This window comes from Podarcis filfolensis, assembly GCF_964270895.1.
Source record: "Podarcis filfolensis genome assembly, chromosome: 8".
Classification (NCBI taxonomy): domain Eukaryota; kingdom Metazoa; phylum Chordata; class Lepidosauria; order Squamata; family Lacertidae; genus Podarcis; species Podarcis filfolensis.
The window spans coordinates 27,338,398-27,354,108 of NC_139611.1; the positions used below are offsets into that span (position 1 = coordinate 27,338,398).

The window sequence follows — 15,711 nt, forward strand, 5'->3', positions numbered from 1 at the left end:
GGCGACTCTGGAGCCAGGGAACATTTGGCGTTCTCACACAGCCGCACGCACGCACAGACACAGTCACCCGCTGCCTTTTAAGGGGCACAGCCACTGCAATTATGTGGAGGATCAGGTGAGCTTGTGAGGGGTGGGGGTGGGGTCCTAGCTCAACTGCTAGCAGGGAAGTGCTCTATTGCTCGGGTCCTGCTTGAGTTTCCCATAGGGTGGCTACTGTGGGAACAGGGCACTGGGCTAAATGGGCCATTGGCCTGATCCAGCAGAGTCTTCTTATATTCTAATGAGAGCATCAGTTTTGCATGCAGAAGGTCCCAAGTTCAATATCCTGTAGTTCCCATTAAAAGCAATCTCATGATGGGAAAGGCGCTTCTCTGCTTGAGACTCTGGAGAGGTGATAACACTCAGAGTAGATAATACTGAGCAAGATAGACCAACAGCCTGACCTAGTATAATTCAGGTTCCTTTGCTCTCCTTATGTTAGTTACCTGCAGTGCTATTTTTTTCTAGAATAAGAGGTGCCGGAACTCACCACGAACTTCTGCTTTGTTCTCTTAGAATGGCAATGGCACCCAGTGAAGAAAATCCTCTGCATTTAATTAATTTAATTCAGGGGCAGAACATCTGTGGTTCTCCATATGTTGTTGGACTCAAACCCCCAACACAAATAGTCAGTGGTCAGGGACAATGGGAGTTGGAGTCCAACATTATCTGGAGGGGCACATGTCTCTCCCCCCCCACCCCCGGATTTAGCTGCCTCCCTAATTTTTGTGCATTGGAAAGCTTTGCAATTGTGCCTTCAAAGAAACTCACACCCATCTCTGACTCCCTCCCTTTGAGTAATTCCACCCATGGGATCTGACCCAGTATTTCTTTAAATTTGCTGAAATCAGCTTTCCTGGGTACACAGCTGACTACACTCAGCTTTCCCATTTCTCCGTATCACGATTCCCAAGATGAACCGAGTCATTTCCACCCCAAATCCCCAGTATCTCATCTCACTTATCAGATTGTTTGTTAATTTTATTTACAAGATTTATTTCCTGCCTTTCATCTCAGGGCAGATCAGATAGAAAGCCCGTGACGCCCAGTAAGGCCATTCATAGGAGCCAACTCTTAGGGGCTTCCAGAGCTCCCCCCCCAATAAAATATATGAGGGGGGCTAGGCCCCCTCAAAGTTGATAGGCATTGCCATTCAAATGGTGTGCACACACTGTGTCATGTGATCGATTATGCGGGGCGGGGCTTACCTGCCCTCCCATATTTTATTAAAGTTGGCATCTCTGAGATCAGTGGTCCATTTAGGTCTGTGCTGTACACCCCAGTACTCCTCAACCTTTCTAGATCTGAACCCACCTCAAACCCAAACATCCATTTGGGGACCAGTATCTGTGGGTTAAACCACAGAGCCTAGGACTTGCTGATCAGAAGGTTGGCGTTTCGAATCCCCGCAACGGGGTGAGCTCCTGTTGCTCAGTCCCTGCTCCTGCCAACCTAGCAGTTCGAAAGCACGTCAAAGTGCAAGTAGATAAATAGGTACCACTCTGGCGGGAAGGTAAACGGCATTTCCGTGCGCTGCTCTGGTTCGCCAGAAGCGGCTTAGTCATGCTGGCCACATGACCCGGAAGCTGTACGCCGGCTCCCTTGGCCAATAAAGTGAGATGAGCACCGCAACCCCCAGAGTCAGCCACGACTGGACCTAATGGTCAGGGGTCCCTTTACCTTTAAGTTTGGGAAATACTGATTTAAATACAATCATAAGTCCCTGGTTTGAATCTTGACACTCTTATGAGAACTGCCTCCCCACTGCAATGTAAAACAGCAGTCTACAAACATGCCCAAGTTATTCCTAATTAAACAAATTCACTCATAACAGAAAGAGAGGTCTGGTGCCAGCAAAATTGGCATAGAGGAGATCTAGGCATTGGACTCAAAATGAGCAACAGCTTTCAAAATGTCAGAGACAGAAGACTCCACAGGGAGGAAGGAAAGGGAAAGAGAGATTTATGCACCCACATACTTTACTCATCAGGATTTTAGTGTGCATTTTGGTAAGCATTCTTTGGCGAATAATCACATTTCCCCCCAATCAACTTCCCCTACACAATTTTGTACATTATCTTCTTACTAATGTGTGGATTTTTAGACACACTTCCCCCTAGCATGCACATAAGTTGGAGAACTGCAATGCAAAGTGTAAATTTCGAAGAACTGCTGCGTTCCAATCCATCTATTGTTTCCTCAACTGTGATTTAGGTAGGTCTTCATTTAAATACGAACCAAACTTAAGTCTCTCCCACATCCCTAAGGGTGGAACACAGGAAGCTGCCTTATACTGAGTCAAACCACTGGTCCATTGAGCTCATCATAGACTGCAATGACTGGCAGGATTTTAAGCAAGAGTCTCTCCCAACCCTACCTGGATATGTCATTGGGGACTGAACCAAGGACCTTCTGCTTGCAAGGCAGATGCTGTGCTATTTCTCTATGGTGGTGGTGGGGAAGATAAATTATCCAAGATTCTAAGGACTCTTCTTTGCCAGACGCAGAAGCCCTCGCTCGCTCTCTTTCCCTGCCTCCCTAGCAGATATCCATAGGTACATTGATGTACTCGATCCATCAATGCTGATGCATCCCAATAACACTCTGCCAAGCAGCCCACCCACGTACCTGGAAAGCACACACCCATCGCAGTCAGCATTCCCAGGGCTCTTCATCTCAGAAATATCTCTGCTGCCCAGCTGCAAGCTCTGCCGAGTCAGAGTTTCCTGAATCAATGCAATCAACTGAACCGCGGAGGCTCTTTTCATGTTTCATGAAACCTGGTAGCCAAAGCCTGGAGAAAAGCCTTATTGGCTCAGGATGTCACCTGCTTTGCATTCAAGAAGGCCTAGATTCAATCCCTGGCATTGCCAAAGATCTCTCCAGCTGAAAAGATAATCCAGCTCATCCCCCCCCCTTTCTGATTTATTAAGATGGCAGGGGATACCCAGTGGTTGGAGATGATGGGAGTGGCAGTCCGATGGCATGTGGAGGGCCCCAGGTTCCCCATGCCTAAGTAGAGAACCTAAGAACAACCAGCTGAATCAGGCCTGTTGTCTACACTGGTAGGAGCTCTCTAGGGTCTTGGGCAGCGGTCTTTATTTGGAGAGGTTGAGGGTGTTCTGCATGCAAAGCACAACTGAGCATTGGACCTCCCCCAACTGCCTTTGCAATTGCATTTCGCTTGCTGCTCAGGGTCTCCAGCCCTTTCACCCCAGGAGTCCCATGCTAGAAAACCTCATTCCTCAGGTTTGGCAGAGGATCTCGGAGGACGCCCTCTGCGCTGCTCAAAGGCTACGGGAGCCTCTCATGCTGCCTGACAGCCAGCTGCCAGCCTTTTCAGCTATTCATTTCTTGAAATATATATTTAATCAGAGGCACCACGGTCCTTTAATTTGCTCAGCCGGGGAGAGAGAGAGTGTCCTTGCCTGCGGGGAAATCTTTCAGTGAGTTCACTGTGACTCAAGCACTTCTTCACGGAGGCAGCCGGCCGGCTGCTGTCGCCCAGAGACAAAAGCCTTCAAAAGTGCTCACGTCTTTGCCAAACACCAGAACCTCGGATAATTTGCCAGTTCTGAGGGTGAAAGAACTCTCTTCCTTTCCACAACCCTTTGCCTCCTCTGCATTTCTCCAGCTGATAAGGGGTGGGGGAGAAAGGAGGGTCCCGTCCCCCCACTCCTGCACATAGGCAATAAGATGACATTGGTGGTGGCAGTTATAGAGACATAGCTTGCTAAGACACTAGGCGGGATTAGACGGGAGAGATTCTGCACCCATGCAAATGGACTCAAAGGGGTTAAGGACTGTTTTTGTTTTTTAAAAAAGGTGTGGTGAGGCTGACTTGGGAGTAGAACCCAGGGTCGCCAAATGAAACTGAATGGCAGTCGAGCCAAGATGGATAAATGTAAGAACTTCTTCCTGCAAGGTGTTAATTAACTTATGGAACTCACCTGCGAAGGTAAGCCCATCTAGGAGAAGGAAAACTCTGATCCTAAACCTCTGCTGCTTTGTGGAACATCTTTGGGAGAAGAAAAAGCTATGGGGTGAAGCCTACACAAATCCAGAGTGGAGCCCCTAAGAGGGTTGGATGGCACCTTGTATGCCTCCTTCCGGCAACTCCTGCAGCCAGCTGGCAACCAAACATACTGTTTGGCTCTCCTTTAGACCACATCAATGAGGCCGAGAGGGGGGTTGTTATCTGGGCAGCCCTGGACCTCCATACACATTGCCTAGGCTTGCGCCCACTGCTAACACAGTGGTTTGACCTGACTGCTGGAAGCGCACTCCATTGTCTCTTGAGACAGACAGATATCAACAACAACTCACTGCCACATGACATAATAGCTACTAGCTTAGATTTGCTTGTTTATTTCAACAAATTACGCTGTTAGGATTACAAGAAGTTTTGTAAGGAGGAATATATGAAATATTGCAAAGAAGAAAAATAAGAGAGATATTAGTTATAATATTTAAATGCAATAGTGAAAGTAAGAAATGTAAATGAAGTGGAAAAGATTAGAAAATTTTCAGATGTTATTGATGGAAGTCAAAAAAATTGTATAAGATATAAAAGTATGTTTAATAATTGTTGATATGTTAAAAAACTAATAAAAAACATTTTAAAAGATTTGCTTGTTTATTTAGTCTATTTACATCCCACCCTTCCTGCTAATGGAGCCCAAGGCAGCAAACACACCACTGAAGCAATCCCATTCAAAACATAATTATGTATATATGTTGCCTATAAATGATTATGATAAAATAAAAACCTCAGGGGATGGGTGTATCCTTACCCCTTAGCCGTTATAATCAAGCGTAATTTCCATATTCACAAGCGAAACAGACACTAAACATCTGATGCCAGAGACAAACCTTCCAACTTGGCCATGCCAAAGGCTTTCTGTCCGGCATCTGGTTCTGGGTTTCAGCTCATGCAGGACCTCAAATCACCTTCCTTGCTTTGTCTCGTCTTTGAAATGTGTGCAAGAAAAGATATTGCAAGGAGCTGATTTAGGCCATGTTTCACTGGACTCTGCACCAGAGCACCCCTTCCCTGAAAAACAGTTTTACTTATTTACTTATTTGCTGTTTTAGATTTACTTATTTGCTATTTTAGTAGATGATACTCAGCTTTTCTCAATCTGCAGCAAAGTCAAAGCCACTTGCAAATTAACTACAGGAAAACACAACCAGTAGCACAAAGGGCAGTGCAGTTCTTTAGGTTACCTCATATCATTGCATGACCAAGAAACAGAACTCAGTGCAGGAGTGAGCAGGGTGAATTCCTAATAAACAAACACACTCCTTGGCATAAAGTCAAACCATTGGCCCATCATCCCCACTACTGTCTGTTTTGATTGGCAGGTAGGGGACTACCTACACCCTACATGTCAAGCACTCTTGGAACACTCTTGCACACAATCATGCTTCCCCCTCAAAGAATCCTGGGAACTGAAGTTTGCTAAGGGTGCTGGGGATTGTATTCTGTTACAGTTCTTTGGACTGCTGAAGTGGTAGGAATGTGCTTTAAATGCATCACCAAACTCTTCAAGATCTGAGGCAAGGAGCTTTCAGCTCAGCCTATGAACTGAGAATGCTTATGTATTCCCTGTTCATTTATCTGCAATATCCTGTCTCTTTTCTATATTTTTTTTAAATATTTCATAGAACCATAGAATTGTAGAGATGGAAGGGACCCAATCCAAATGGCCGAAGTATTGGGAAATTATAGAACATGAGGAGGGAAAAGTAAAATTGCAGAGTTATGAGAAGTTGAAATTTAAAGTAAGAGACTGGCTGCATTACTACCAAATAAATGAAGTTTTTAAACAGGACAGGAAAATTGGCTTCCAGGTGGAGAGATCAAAATTAGAAACAGAGCTTTTGGAACCCAGCACTAAAAATCTGTCAAGAATGTATAACTTGTTGCTGAAATGGAATACACAGGATGAGACGGTTAAATCAGCTATGATTAAATGGGCACAAGATATTGGTCATGACATTATGTTTGCTGACAGGGAACAGTTATGGACCACCGGTATAAAGTTTACGGCATGTAATGCCTTAAGAGAAAACATTATGAAAATGATATACAGGTGGTACATGACCCCAGTCAAGCTTGCAAAAATTTATCACACGCCCAATAATAAATGCTGGAAATGTAAGGAAACTGAAGGTACCTTTTACCACCTTTGGTGGACGTGCCCAAGGATTAAGGTCTTCTGGGAAATGATTTATAATGAAATGAAGAAGGTGCTTAAATGCACATTTGTGAAGAAACCAGAGGCCTTTCTCCTGGGCATGGTGGGCCAATTGGTCTCAAAGAAAGATAGGACGTTTTTTATGTATGCTACAACAGCAGCAAGAGTACTTCTGGCAAAGTACTGGAAGACACAAGAACTACCCACACTGGAAGAATGGCAGACCAAGGTGATTGACTACATGGGACTGGCGGAGATGACTGGCAGAATCCGTGACCAAGGGAGAGAGACGGTGGAAGAAGATTGGAAGAAATTTAAAGTTTATCTCAAGAACTCTTGCAAAATTAATGAGTGTTAAAATGTTTTGGGTCAGGCAAAACAGAATTGCGGGGACAAACAATTGGATATGAGAAAAAGGATTTAAAGAAAAAAAAAAGTGTTATAAGTTGACATTGGGGCTTGCTGGAAAACTTCAAAATAGGGATGCAGAAAAGGGAGGTATGAGGAAGTCGATGAAAGAAGGTTTAAGAAAAAATGTGAAGAAATTATACGTGTTTATATGTTTGTTTGTTTTTGTATTGTTTTGTATTGTCTATTATTATGTGTTAAAAAACCAATAAAAATTTTATAAAAAAAAAAGAAAAAGATGGAAGGGACCCAAATCCTCATCCAGTCCAACCCTCTTGCAGTTATTTATTTATTTTAATTAAAAAAAAATGGTGTCACAGGCGAGCCATGTTAGCCTGTTACATCAAAACTCACAAAGGACTGTATTCAAAGGACTGTCCTACTCAGAGTAGATCCACTGAAATTAATGAACATGATTAACCCAGGTCCCTTGATTTCTATAGATTTGCTCTGAATAAAGATTAGTTGATACAACCCAAACAGTCTTGTGCCATCTAAGCAAAATAAGGCTTGCACCCAGCTAAGTCCTATTGAGAGAAGACTCGTGGAAATTAATGAACCTAAGTGAGTGGCCATCTGCTCATCTCTGTCCTATACAATTCTCAGTATTTCAGCTATCCGCTCATTGTTATGGGAGAACACTCAAGTTCTGTCGCTCCATTAAAAAAAGAGAAAAATGCATTCATTAATACCCCAATTCCATGCTGGAACATAGCAGGCTAAGAGAAACAAATTAAATTATTAAAGGCTCACATAAGTCCAAAGCTGTCATATGCTCCATCCACATCTCTGCATGGTTTACTACTCAGGCTGCAACTCTTCCTTTGCCCCCATGCTGGGGGTGAGGATGAATCTGCTTCTCTTCTGTAGGACATGTGACTGAATGATCCAGCTATTCCCCTGATGCGGAGATGCAGCAGAATTATCCACCCTCGCGGGTGTGTGTGTGCCTGCTTCCTCTCTGCACGAGTCACCGCTCTGGGCTTGCTTGCTTCTAGCCAAGAGGCATTTCCAGATCAGTGACTCGTGCAGAAAAATAGAAGGCAGGCTCCTGTGAGGTTGGGTATTTCTTTCTCTCTCAAAGCAAAACCTTCAGGGGTGCAGAAGGAAGGGGTGCCTCCCCTTTTAATTCAGGAAACAGCAGGCATCGGTTGCATCAAGATTGGCCAACACTGCATTGCTTAATATAAATTAGCCAAGCCAATGCATCTTTTAAGACTGTAACCCTCAACATTCCAGGAGCTCCTGTCCTGTCACTCCGTTGGCCTTCTTTGTCTTTTGGGGCATGCATGGATAGCTCAATCAGTAGAGCACGAGACTCTTAATCTCAGAGCCATGGGTTTGAGCCCCATGCTGGGCAAAATATTCCTGCATTGCAGGGGGTTGGGCCAAATGGCCCCTTTGGTCCCTTCCAACTCTACATTTTATGATCACGGTAAATTCCACCACCATTACTACCTCCTCTTGCATGACACACATTCCTAAATTATTCAAGTGATCCCCCAAGAGTGCACACTGATGTGACAGCGGCAGCAGCAGCAACAGCATCCAACTGACACAGGCGGTGCCAACCAGAAAACGCAAAAACAGCCGCTTCCTGCCATGCATTAGCAACGTTGGAGGTTGCTGAAGTCAGAGTCGGGGAGGAGGTGAAAAGCTTGGTATGTTAGGCAGGAAGTTGAGTAAGAGTGAGGTGGGTGGGGGAACTCAGCCTTGTAGTTTTCAGGAAGGGGTTATGGGCAAAGCAAGCCAGAAAGCACAGATTATGGGGATGGAGGAGAAGGAGCCTCTTGGCAAATATTTCTATGCACAGCAACATCTTTGTGATTCAGTTTTCATGGCACAGAACATGCAAAGTAAAACGATGACTCACCCACCTGCTCACAAGTATTTTTATTAGCATGAATGGCTGGTTTTAAAGTTTTATTTTTTAAAAGAAAAACATGGTTGCCTGGGGGCTCTTGTTAACTCACCATAGGCGATTAGGCAGGTGGTGGTTTACAAACCTGCCTAGAGCTGCTCTCTAGATTGGGTTATTTCGCCTTCAGACACGAGGTTGAATATGTACCCAAGCAGCCCTGCAGCCTAACGCTCGTTTTTTTTCCTTTCTGTACAGAGCAATTCCTCTATGAGGAAAGATTACAACACTTTGGTCAGAAAAAGTAGAGGGGCATGTAGAAAATAATCTGTAGGAGAAAGCAGATAGAAAGAAACTTCTCTCTTTATATCAGTACTAGGTGCTGGGGGCATCCAAATGAAGCTGAATGTCTGAAGATTGAGGATGGGAAAAAGGAAGGTCTTCTTCACATCACATGTAATTAAATTATGGAATTTCCTAGCACAAGTGGTAACGATGGCTGCCAACTGAGACAGCTTTAAAAGGGGATTAGAGAAACACACCAAGGAGGATAAGGTTGTCAGTGATACTAGTCACAATGGCTGCATGTAGCCTCCAGTATCAGAGAAGGTACAGGCCTCTGAATACCAGTTGGTGAGGAGTGCTGTTGAACTTGTAACCAGCTTGTGGGCCTCCCTTTGAGGCATCTGGCTTACCACTGTGAGAACAAGACATTAAGGGCTAGATGAGCCTTTGGTCTGATCCAGCTGTTGAAATATTGATGGTAAGGTCTTTGGGGCAGGGACCTGACTTGTTTATGGCATACTGAGAGGCGTCACACACATTGAAGGACGCTCGCGTGGCAAGGGGATGGCAGACCCTACAATCAGCAGGTGAAGTCTTCTTGGTGGTACTGCCACCAGGGCCTGCCTGGTTGGCACTGACCCATGGCAGGGCCTTTTCAGTGGTGATTCCTCGTCTGTAGAATGTCCTCCCTGGTGAGGCGCACCTGGCTCCGTCACTACTGTACTATCTTTTCATTATTAGCCAGGCATTAGGTGGCTGAAGAAATACCATAGAATCATATATTGTTCCAGGCAACCCTGTGATCATGGGACGGAACAATGCTTCTAATTGAAATTGCTCTTAGAATGCTTTTAACTGTAACTGCTTTCAGGTGTTTCAAAGTTTTAATTGTTTTTAGAATGTTTTGATCTGTTTTAGAAAGCTTTCGTTTTGCTTTTTACATTGTATATCTGTTTGTCGCCCTGGGGTCCTTGGGAAGGAAGGGTGGGATATAAACAAGCAAATAAATAAATATAAAGAAATAGGATAACTATTATGATGCCTTAAAAACAAACAAAAACAACTCAGTTGTTGCAAGCCTAGCCAGATTCCCCTTGCTTGCTTCTTGCACTGCTCCAGAAATGCTCCTCTGTTTACATCTTCCCCATGTTGGGAAAGGGCCGTAGCTCAGTAGTAGAGAGTCTGCTTTGCATGCAAAAAGTCCCAGGTTCAGTCCCCAATGGCACCTGCGGGAAGGGCTGGGAGAGACTTCCTGCCTGAAACCCTGGACAGCCATTGCTGCCAGTCAGTGTAGACAATACTGATGGAGATAGTGGTCTGACTCAGTATAAGGCAACTTTCTATGATGTGAGTTACCAAGATGGGTTGGGGAGAGGCGGTGCACAATAGCAGATGGCTGAAGCAGCAAAAAGAACAGGCTCACCGTGGCTGAAGCTTCTGTGAGAGAGCTCCTGGAAGCTACAATCAATGGGCAAGCCTCAGAAGGGCCACTGCACTTCTCGCTCAGCCACCTTCAAATTTCCAAATCCTCCGCCAGCTAAGAAAAGCTGCCAGACTCTTTACATTCACGCACAGAGGTATATCCTGGAGAGCACCTCTCGAGTTATTATAGAATTGGCAGGGACCCAAAGGGTAATATAGTACAACCCCCTATTATGTTGTATTTAAAAGAAGTACAGTAACCACATGTTCTTAAACCTATACTGTATACCATCTTTAAGAGGTCTGGCATTTTAATTTCGAATATATGCAAGACCCTCTGCGGACACGTCGCATTTTCCCTCCTGGCATCTAAGACACACTACCTTCCAAAGGCGTTATGAAACACCGCCACACTCTCTCTTTATGAACTAATACCTCCCTGCCAAGTCTGATCCACTCTGATCCATTCCATATCTCAGCTTTCACCAACCAAGGTTGTTGATTGGGTTATCCGGCTGACACCCTATAGCACCTCTTTTGAGGGAGCTGCCAATATGCCACTGGGCACTAAATGCTAAAAGGTTTTGCTTTTAGCATTTAAAGCACTAAACAGCTTGGGGCCAGGTTACCCAAGGGAGCACCTCGCCCTACATATCTATGCCTGGCATCTGCACTCCTCTGATGGGGCACTGCTGAGAGTAGGTCATGCTTCAGAGGTGGTGTGCTTAGCTTGCACTAGAAACTGGGTTTTTAGCGTTGCAGTCCTAGCCCTCTGGAATCAATAACCAGATGAAATTAAGGCCATTGCTGAGCACCATGATGTCTCGGCACCTTAAAGACATTTTTATTCAGGAAAGCTTTCCCTGGTGGGTGACCCAGTCACTTAGGGACTATTGATTACATATTTGCAGATATGGTTTTATGCTTCCTAGAATTTGTAAGGTACAGTTTTATTGTTTCTAGACTTTTGTAGAAATTATCTTACTGCACTTAGTAACCTGGCCTTACGTTTTATCCTTTTTGTTATTTTGCACACCTGTTTGGGAAGCTGTTTATAAATTTGTTAAACAAGTAAATCAATACCTGGCAATCCCTCAGAAGTTTTGGACTACACTCCAGCTGTGGTGGATGGCTGATGGCCATTGTAGTCCAAAACATCAGGAGGACACCAGCTTGGCAAAAGCTGCTGTACTCCTTCGGAGCCCAACCAGATGGAACAAAGGCATTTGAGAGCAATGCTGGATGGCAATACACAAAACCATGTTTTAGGAAATAATGTTGCGGCCACGTCCAACATTTCTTCTCTCTAGAGGTAAATCAAATCTGGTTGCTGTTATTTGGGCTGAGCTCAAGCAAGTCACCCAGTAGCAATCTCTCTCTTTCTTTAAAATCCTTTAAAAAAGAAAACCCTAAGAAACAAAAAAACCCAGCCAGGCAGCCGTCACCCCATTTAGCCACCAGGAATCCTAAAGAGGTCAGGTTACAAGCCTCTGAGATGCCGCGCCCCTACAAAGGTATTGCAGAATTGCATTCGGCTTCCTACAAGAGACAAACAGGTCGCCCATCCACCCACCATCGCACTCCCTTTGGGCGATCGGAAGGGGAAAGCTGAGCTTCTTCAGGCATTTTCGAAAAAGAAATTGCAAGTTACGAAAACCTAGCAGCCGGAGGCAAAACCGAGGAGCCAGGCTCTGGATCCCACCCTCCTCTCTGTTTTATTACCTCCGGCTGACTCTGTGCTGAGGCACTGCAGCTGGCGTTTGGGAGAAGGTGACAGATCTCAGGGGCAGATCACAACACGCGCAAACAATGACCGTGCTGCCAGCCTGCAGCATTTACAGATCTGGAAGTCTAACAGCCAGAAAGCAAAGCAGGGGATCACAGAAGAACTCGCTGATCCCACTAGGAAAAAGAAGCAGCAGCTAAATAGCTTCTTTGTGTGGCACCCTAAATCCCAAGCACCCTCAACTTCCTGTCAAGGGCGCCTGTGACTACACTAAACCAGAAGCACAAAATGATCGTTCCCGGACAGACCCCACTGCAAAGCATTAAGAGCGCCCCCCTTCCTCTCCACAATTGCAAACAGCCTCCCCCCTCACCATGCACAGACCCCCAGTGTACCCGCCCGTTGAGTCCCCCGCACCTGCAAGAACAACAGCAGCAGCAGCAGCAGCTCAGCAGCAGCAAAGGCACCTCCGCCAGCTTACACCATCTTCGTCCTCGTGGAAGAGGAACTCGCCCCCGGAGCTCCTCATTGGCCCCCGGGCGACGTCAATCGGTCGCATGCAAATCACCGGGGCCCCGCGCGTCGCCGATTGGCTGGCTGGGAAGCGCCTCCTGGTAACCGGCAGGCTGCGCAACCAAAGCCAGGCGCCTCGCCTGCATCCCCTACGCATCAGCATCTTTCCCCAGGCTGGGTACCCATTTGGTACCCAGGTGGTGCCCTGGCTTGCAGCATCCCTCCTCCGCCTGGAGCATCTTTCCCTGGGGATGCTGCGTTTGTGCCCTGCTGTGGTCCTGTGCACGTTTATCTTGGGGGTAAGCCCCCACTTCTCTAAGTGGGACTTTCAGAATCGTAGAATCAGAATAGCAGAGTTGGAAGAGATCCAAGGACCATCTAGTCCAACCCCCTGTAATGCAAGAATTTCAATGCAAGGCTTTCAAGTAAACATGCAGTGGGTCGAACACATTGCACAGGTTAACCTGTGGTATTCAGCACCATGAGATGTGGCAAAGGCTACTGACTCTAGTTTTAGTGTGGGACTGGTGGACCTCCCTACCTTACCCTTTCATCATCACTGACTATTCACCATGCTGGCTGGGGCTAATGGGAGTTGGGGCCCAATGACATCTGGAGCACCATGCTGTCCCTGCACTACACAACGTTACAGACAGAGGTCTGTCTATGGAACCCTCAGTCCATGGAACCTGCAGTCCAGAGGCACTATGCCACTGAATAACAAATCTTAGAGACATGAAAATGGGCATGTGTACAGACACCTCAGGGGCATCTGGTTGGCCACTGCAAGGGGAACAGATGGAAGACTAGACAGGCATTAAGTCTGATCCAGCAGATCTCTCCCTCCGCAATCCTGTGTACACTTACCTAGGAGTAAGCGCAACTGAGCAACATGGTGCATGAGTGCCAACTTGGCCCTGCGACCGTGGGTGCCTGGGGCCAAGGGTGCCATGCAGTGTGCATAGCCCTGGCACCAAAATTTGTGGTTGCCCACAATTCTTCATGGAGAATTTTGTGCATGCTCAGGCACTCAGGGCCTCAGAGAGTTGGCACCTATGGCACAGTGGAACGCATCCTTACATGTAAACAGGCAGAAGATTTGCTTGGAATCTTGTGCAAAATGACTAGAGAGGGGTAGTTACATTAGTCTATTGCAATGAAGAGAGTTTAGTGAAACCTTAAAGGCTAACAAATCTTATTGCAGTGTAAGCTTTTGTGAACTAGGTGTTTAAAGCATAATCCTTAGATGCACATGGTCATGGAAATGAAAGAAAATACAGATAGGGTAGATTCAATAAGAGTTAAAATGTAGCAACCTAAATGTGTGTGTATGGGTAATGATAAAGTAATTATCTTGTGTGTGCTTTTAATTAATATATCTAGTGTGAAAGGAAGCCATTGTCTCTATTCAGGCCAAATGAAGAGAGTTAAAGCTTCTTGATGAACTGTAATTGCTCCCTGGGAGTAAGCTCCCCTGAACACAGTGGGACTTCCTATCTACACTTATCAGAAGGATTGGGCTGCAATTCTATGCACTTTCCTGGAAATGAGACTCATTGAGCACTACATAATAAATAATTATACATGCATAGGGTCATCTGCAGTTTTATTGCCCGCTTTCTGAGAACAAACCCCATTGAGCACATTGGGACTTATTTCTGCATATACTCCTACAGGCCTTCTGGATTGTCTTTTTCACATATCTTCCTTTGACTGATATGGAAACCTGAGTTCACCATAAGGTAGGTATTTCAGTGCAGAAGGCCCAGTCATCCGGTATCCTGTTCTCTGGGAAGCTCATGAAGAGTGGTGTCACTGTATTTAATTTGCACTTAACCTCTGCATCTTTAACGACAGCCAAGCACACAGAAAACTAGTAACTGAAGCTTTTCTATCTTATTTTCTCAGTTTCAATGAGTTAAAAAAAGCTTCACCACTATTTCCATTAGCATGGGCAACAGTCAGATAAGAAAGGCGTGGTAGACCAGCAACATTTAATGGGCTGCAGGTTACCCGCCTCTGTCCTAAAGTTTGTTGCTGAGCAAATGTTCGGATTATGAAGTGTAGGAAAAGGATATTCTCTTCCCCATATTCCCATAATCAGGACTCACCCTACATTTGTAAACTGCTTTGAAGTTTGTTTTTGTCAGTAGGTGTATAAATTGTAAGGAAATAAACTGGAAGAGTGTTCAGGAACTGAAATAAACATTGATTCACAGAGTATCACCTAAGAAACATAATTATTATTATTATTATTATTATTATTATTATTATTTATTTATTTATACCCCGCCCTCCCCAGCCAAGGCCGGGCTCATAAGGGATTCACTTCTACAAGATGTGGTGATGATTGTTGCACGTCTGCACACTCCTGTCAATACACACAACACTTTACAAAGGACAAGAGGGCAATCCCCACCCCAGGAGGTTGCAGTATGAAATGCATGGTGATGAATGCTGGTGACGTTGCGCTTTAAAATGATTCGGTATATATTAATGGAAGATAACAATGTTGAGCTATGACAACCTAAATAGACCCTCCAATAAAGGGCCACAACTGAATAGTATTGGTGTAGCATGTGGGTGAAGAGACTAAGCCCCCAATTTAAATCTTGCCTCTCCCAGGTAGAGGACACTTATCTAGTTTGCAACTATGGACAATACCGAGCGTGGACAATAAACCATTGGTCTGACTTGGTATAAGACAGCTTCCTATTTCCCTTCTTAGGCCCAAAGCTCAGTGGGCAACGATAGGCCTCACAACCTCTCAGCCTTGCCTACCTCATAGGGTTGTTGTGAGGGGAAAAAGACAGTGGCACAGGTTAACTTTGCATGCCTCCTTTAGCTTCTTTGCTGAAAGTATGAGGTACACGTATAAATGGGATAAATACATAATATTGGAATTAAGGGAAATTGCACCAGTTTTTAAAATAGCTGGAGGGAGGTGAGGAAAGGAATAAAGCTTCCAATTGTAAAATTGGCTGCTTCTCGGGCTGTTTAATTATATCAAAGTAATTGTTGCTAAATTGCACAGGGAGCAGGGACAGGATAATAATAATTTGTGCTTCCATTCTCTTAAGCTATACAGTGCAGCTAAAATTTGAATTTTCTTTTTCCCTCGCGCGTGCGGTTTCCTGCCCGCTTAAGGCCTCGCCCCTTTTCTCCGTTGCCGCGGCAACGCCTATGCTACTACAACGGCCGCCACGCCGGCTCGGGCCGTGCCATTTAGCAAAGTTCGGTGGGGAGGGTAGGTGGCAGAA

The 15,711-nt window shown here is 45.3% G+C and overlaps 1 protein-coding gene across 4 annotated transcripts in view; it reads right to left on the reverse strand.

Annotated features, from left to right (window-relative positions):
- KCNAB2 (potassium voltage-gated channel subfamily A regulatory beta subunit 2) overlaps positions 1 to 12,446 on the reverse strand; it is a 117,056-nt gene extending 104,610 nt beyond the window's left edge. For all 4 annotated transcript variants that reach the window (XM_083628815.1, XM_083628822.1, XM_083628823.1 and 1 more), the window contains exon 1: positions 12,356 to 12,446. The gene's annotated coding sequence lies outside the window, so the exon portion shown is untranslated. The remainder of the gene's footprint in view (positions 1 to 12,355) is intronic.
- Positions 12,447 to 15,711: the final 3,265 nt, after the last annotated feature.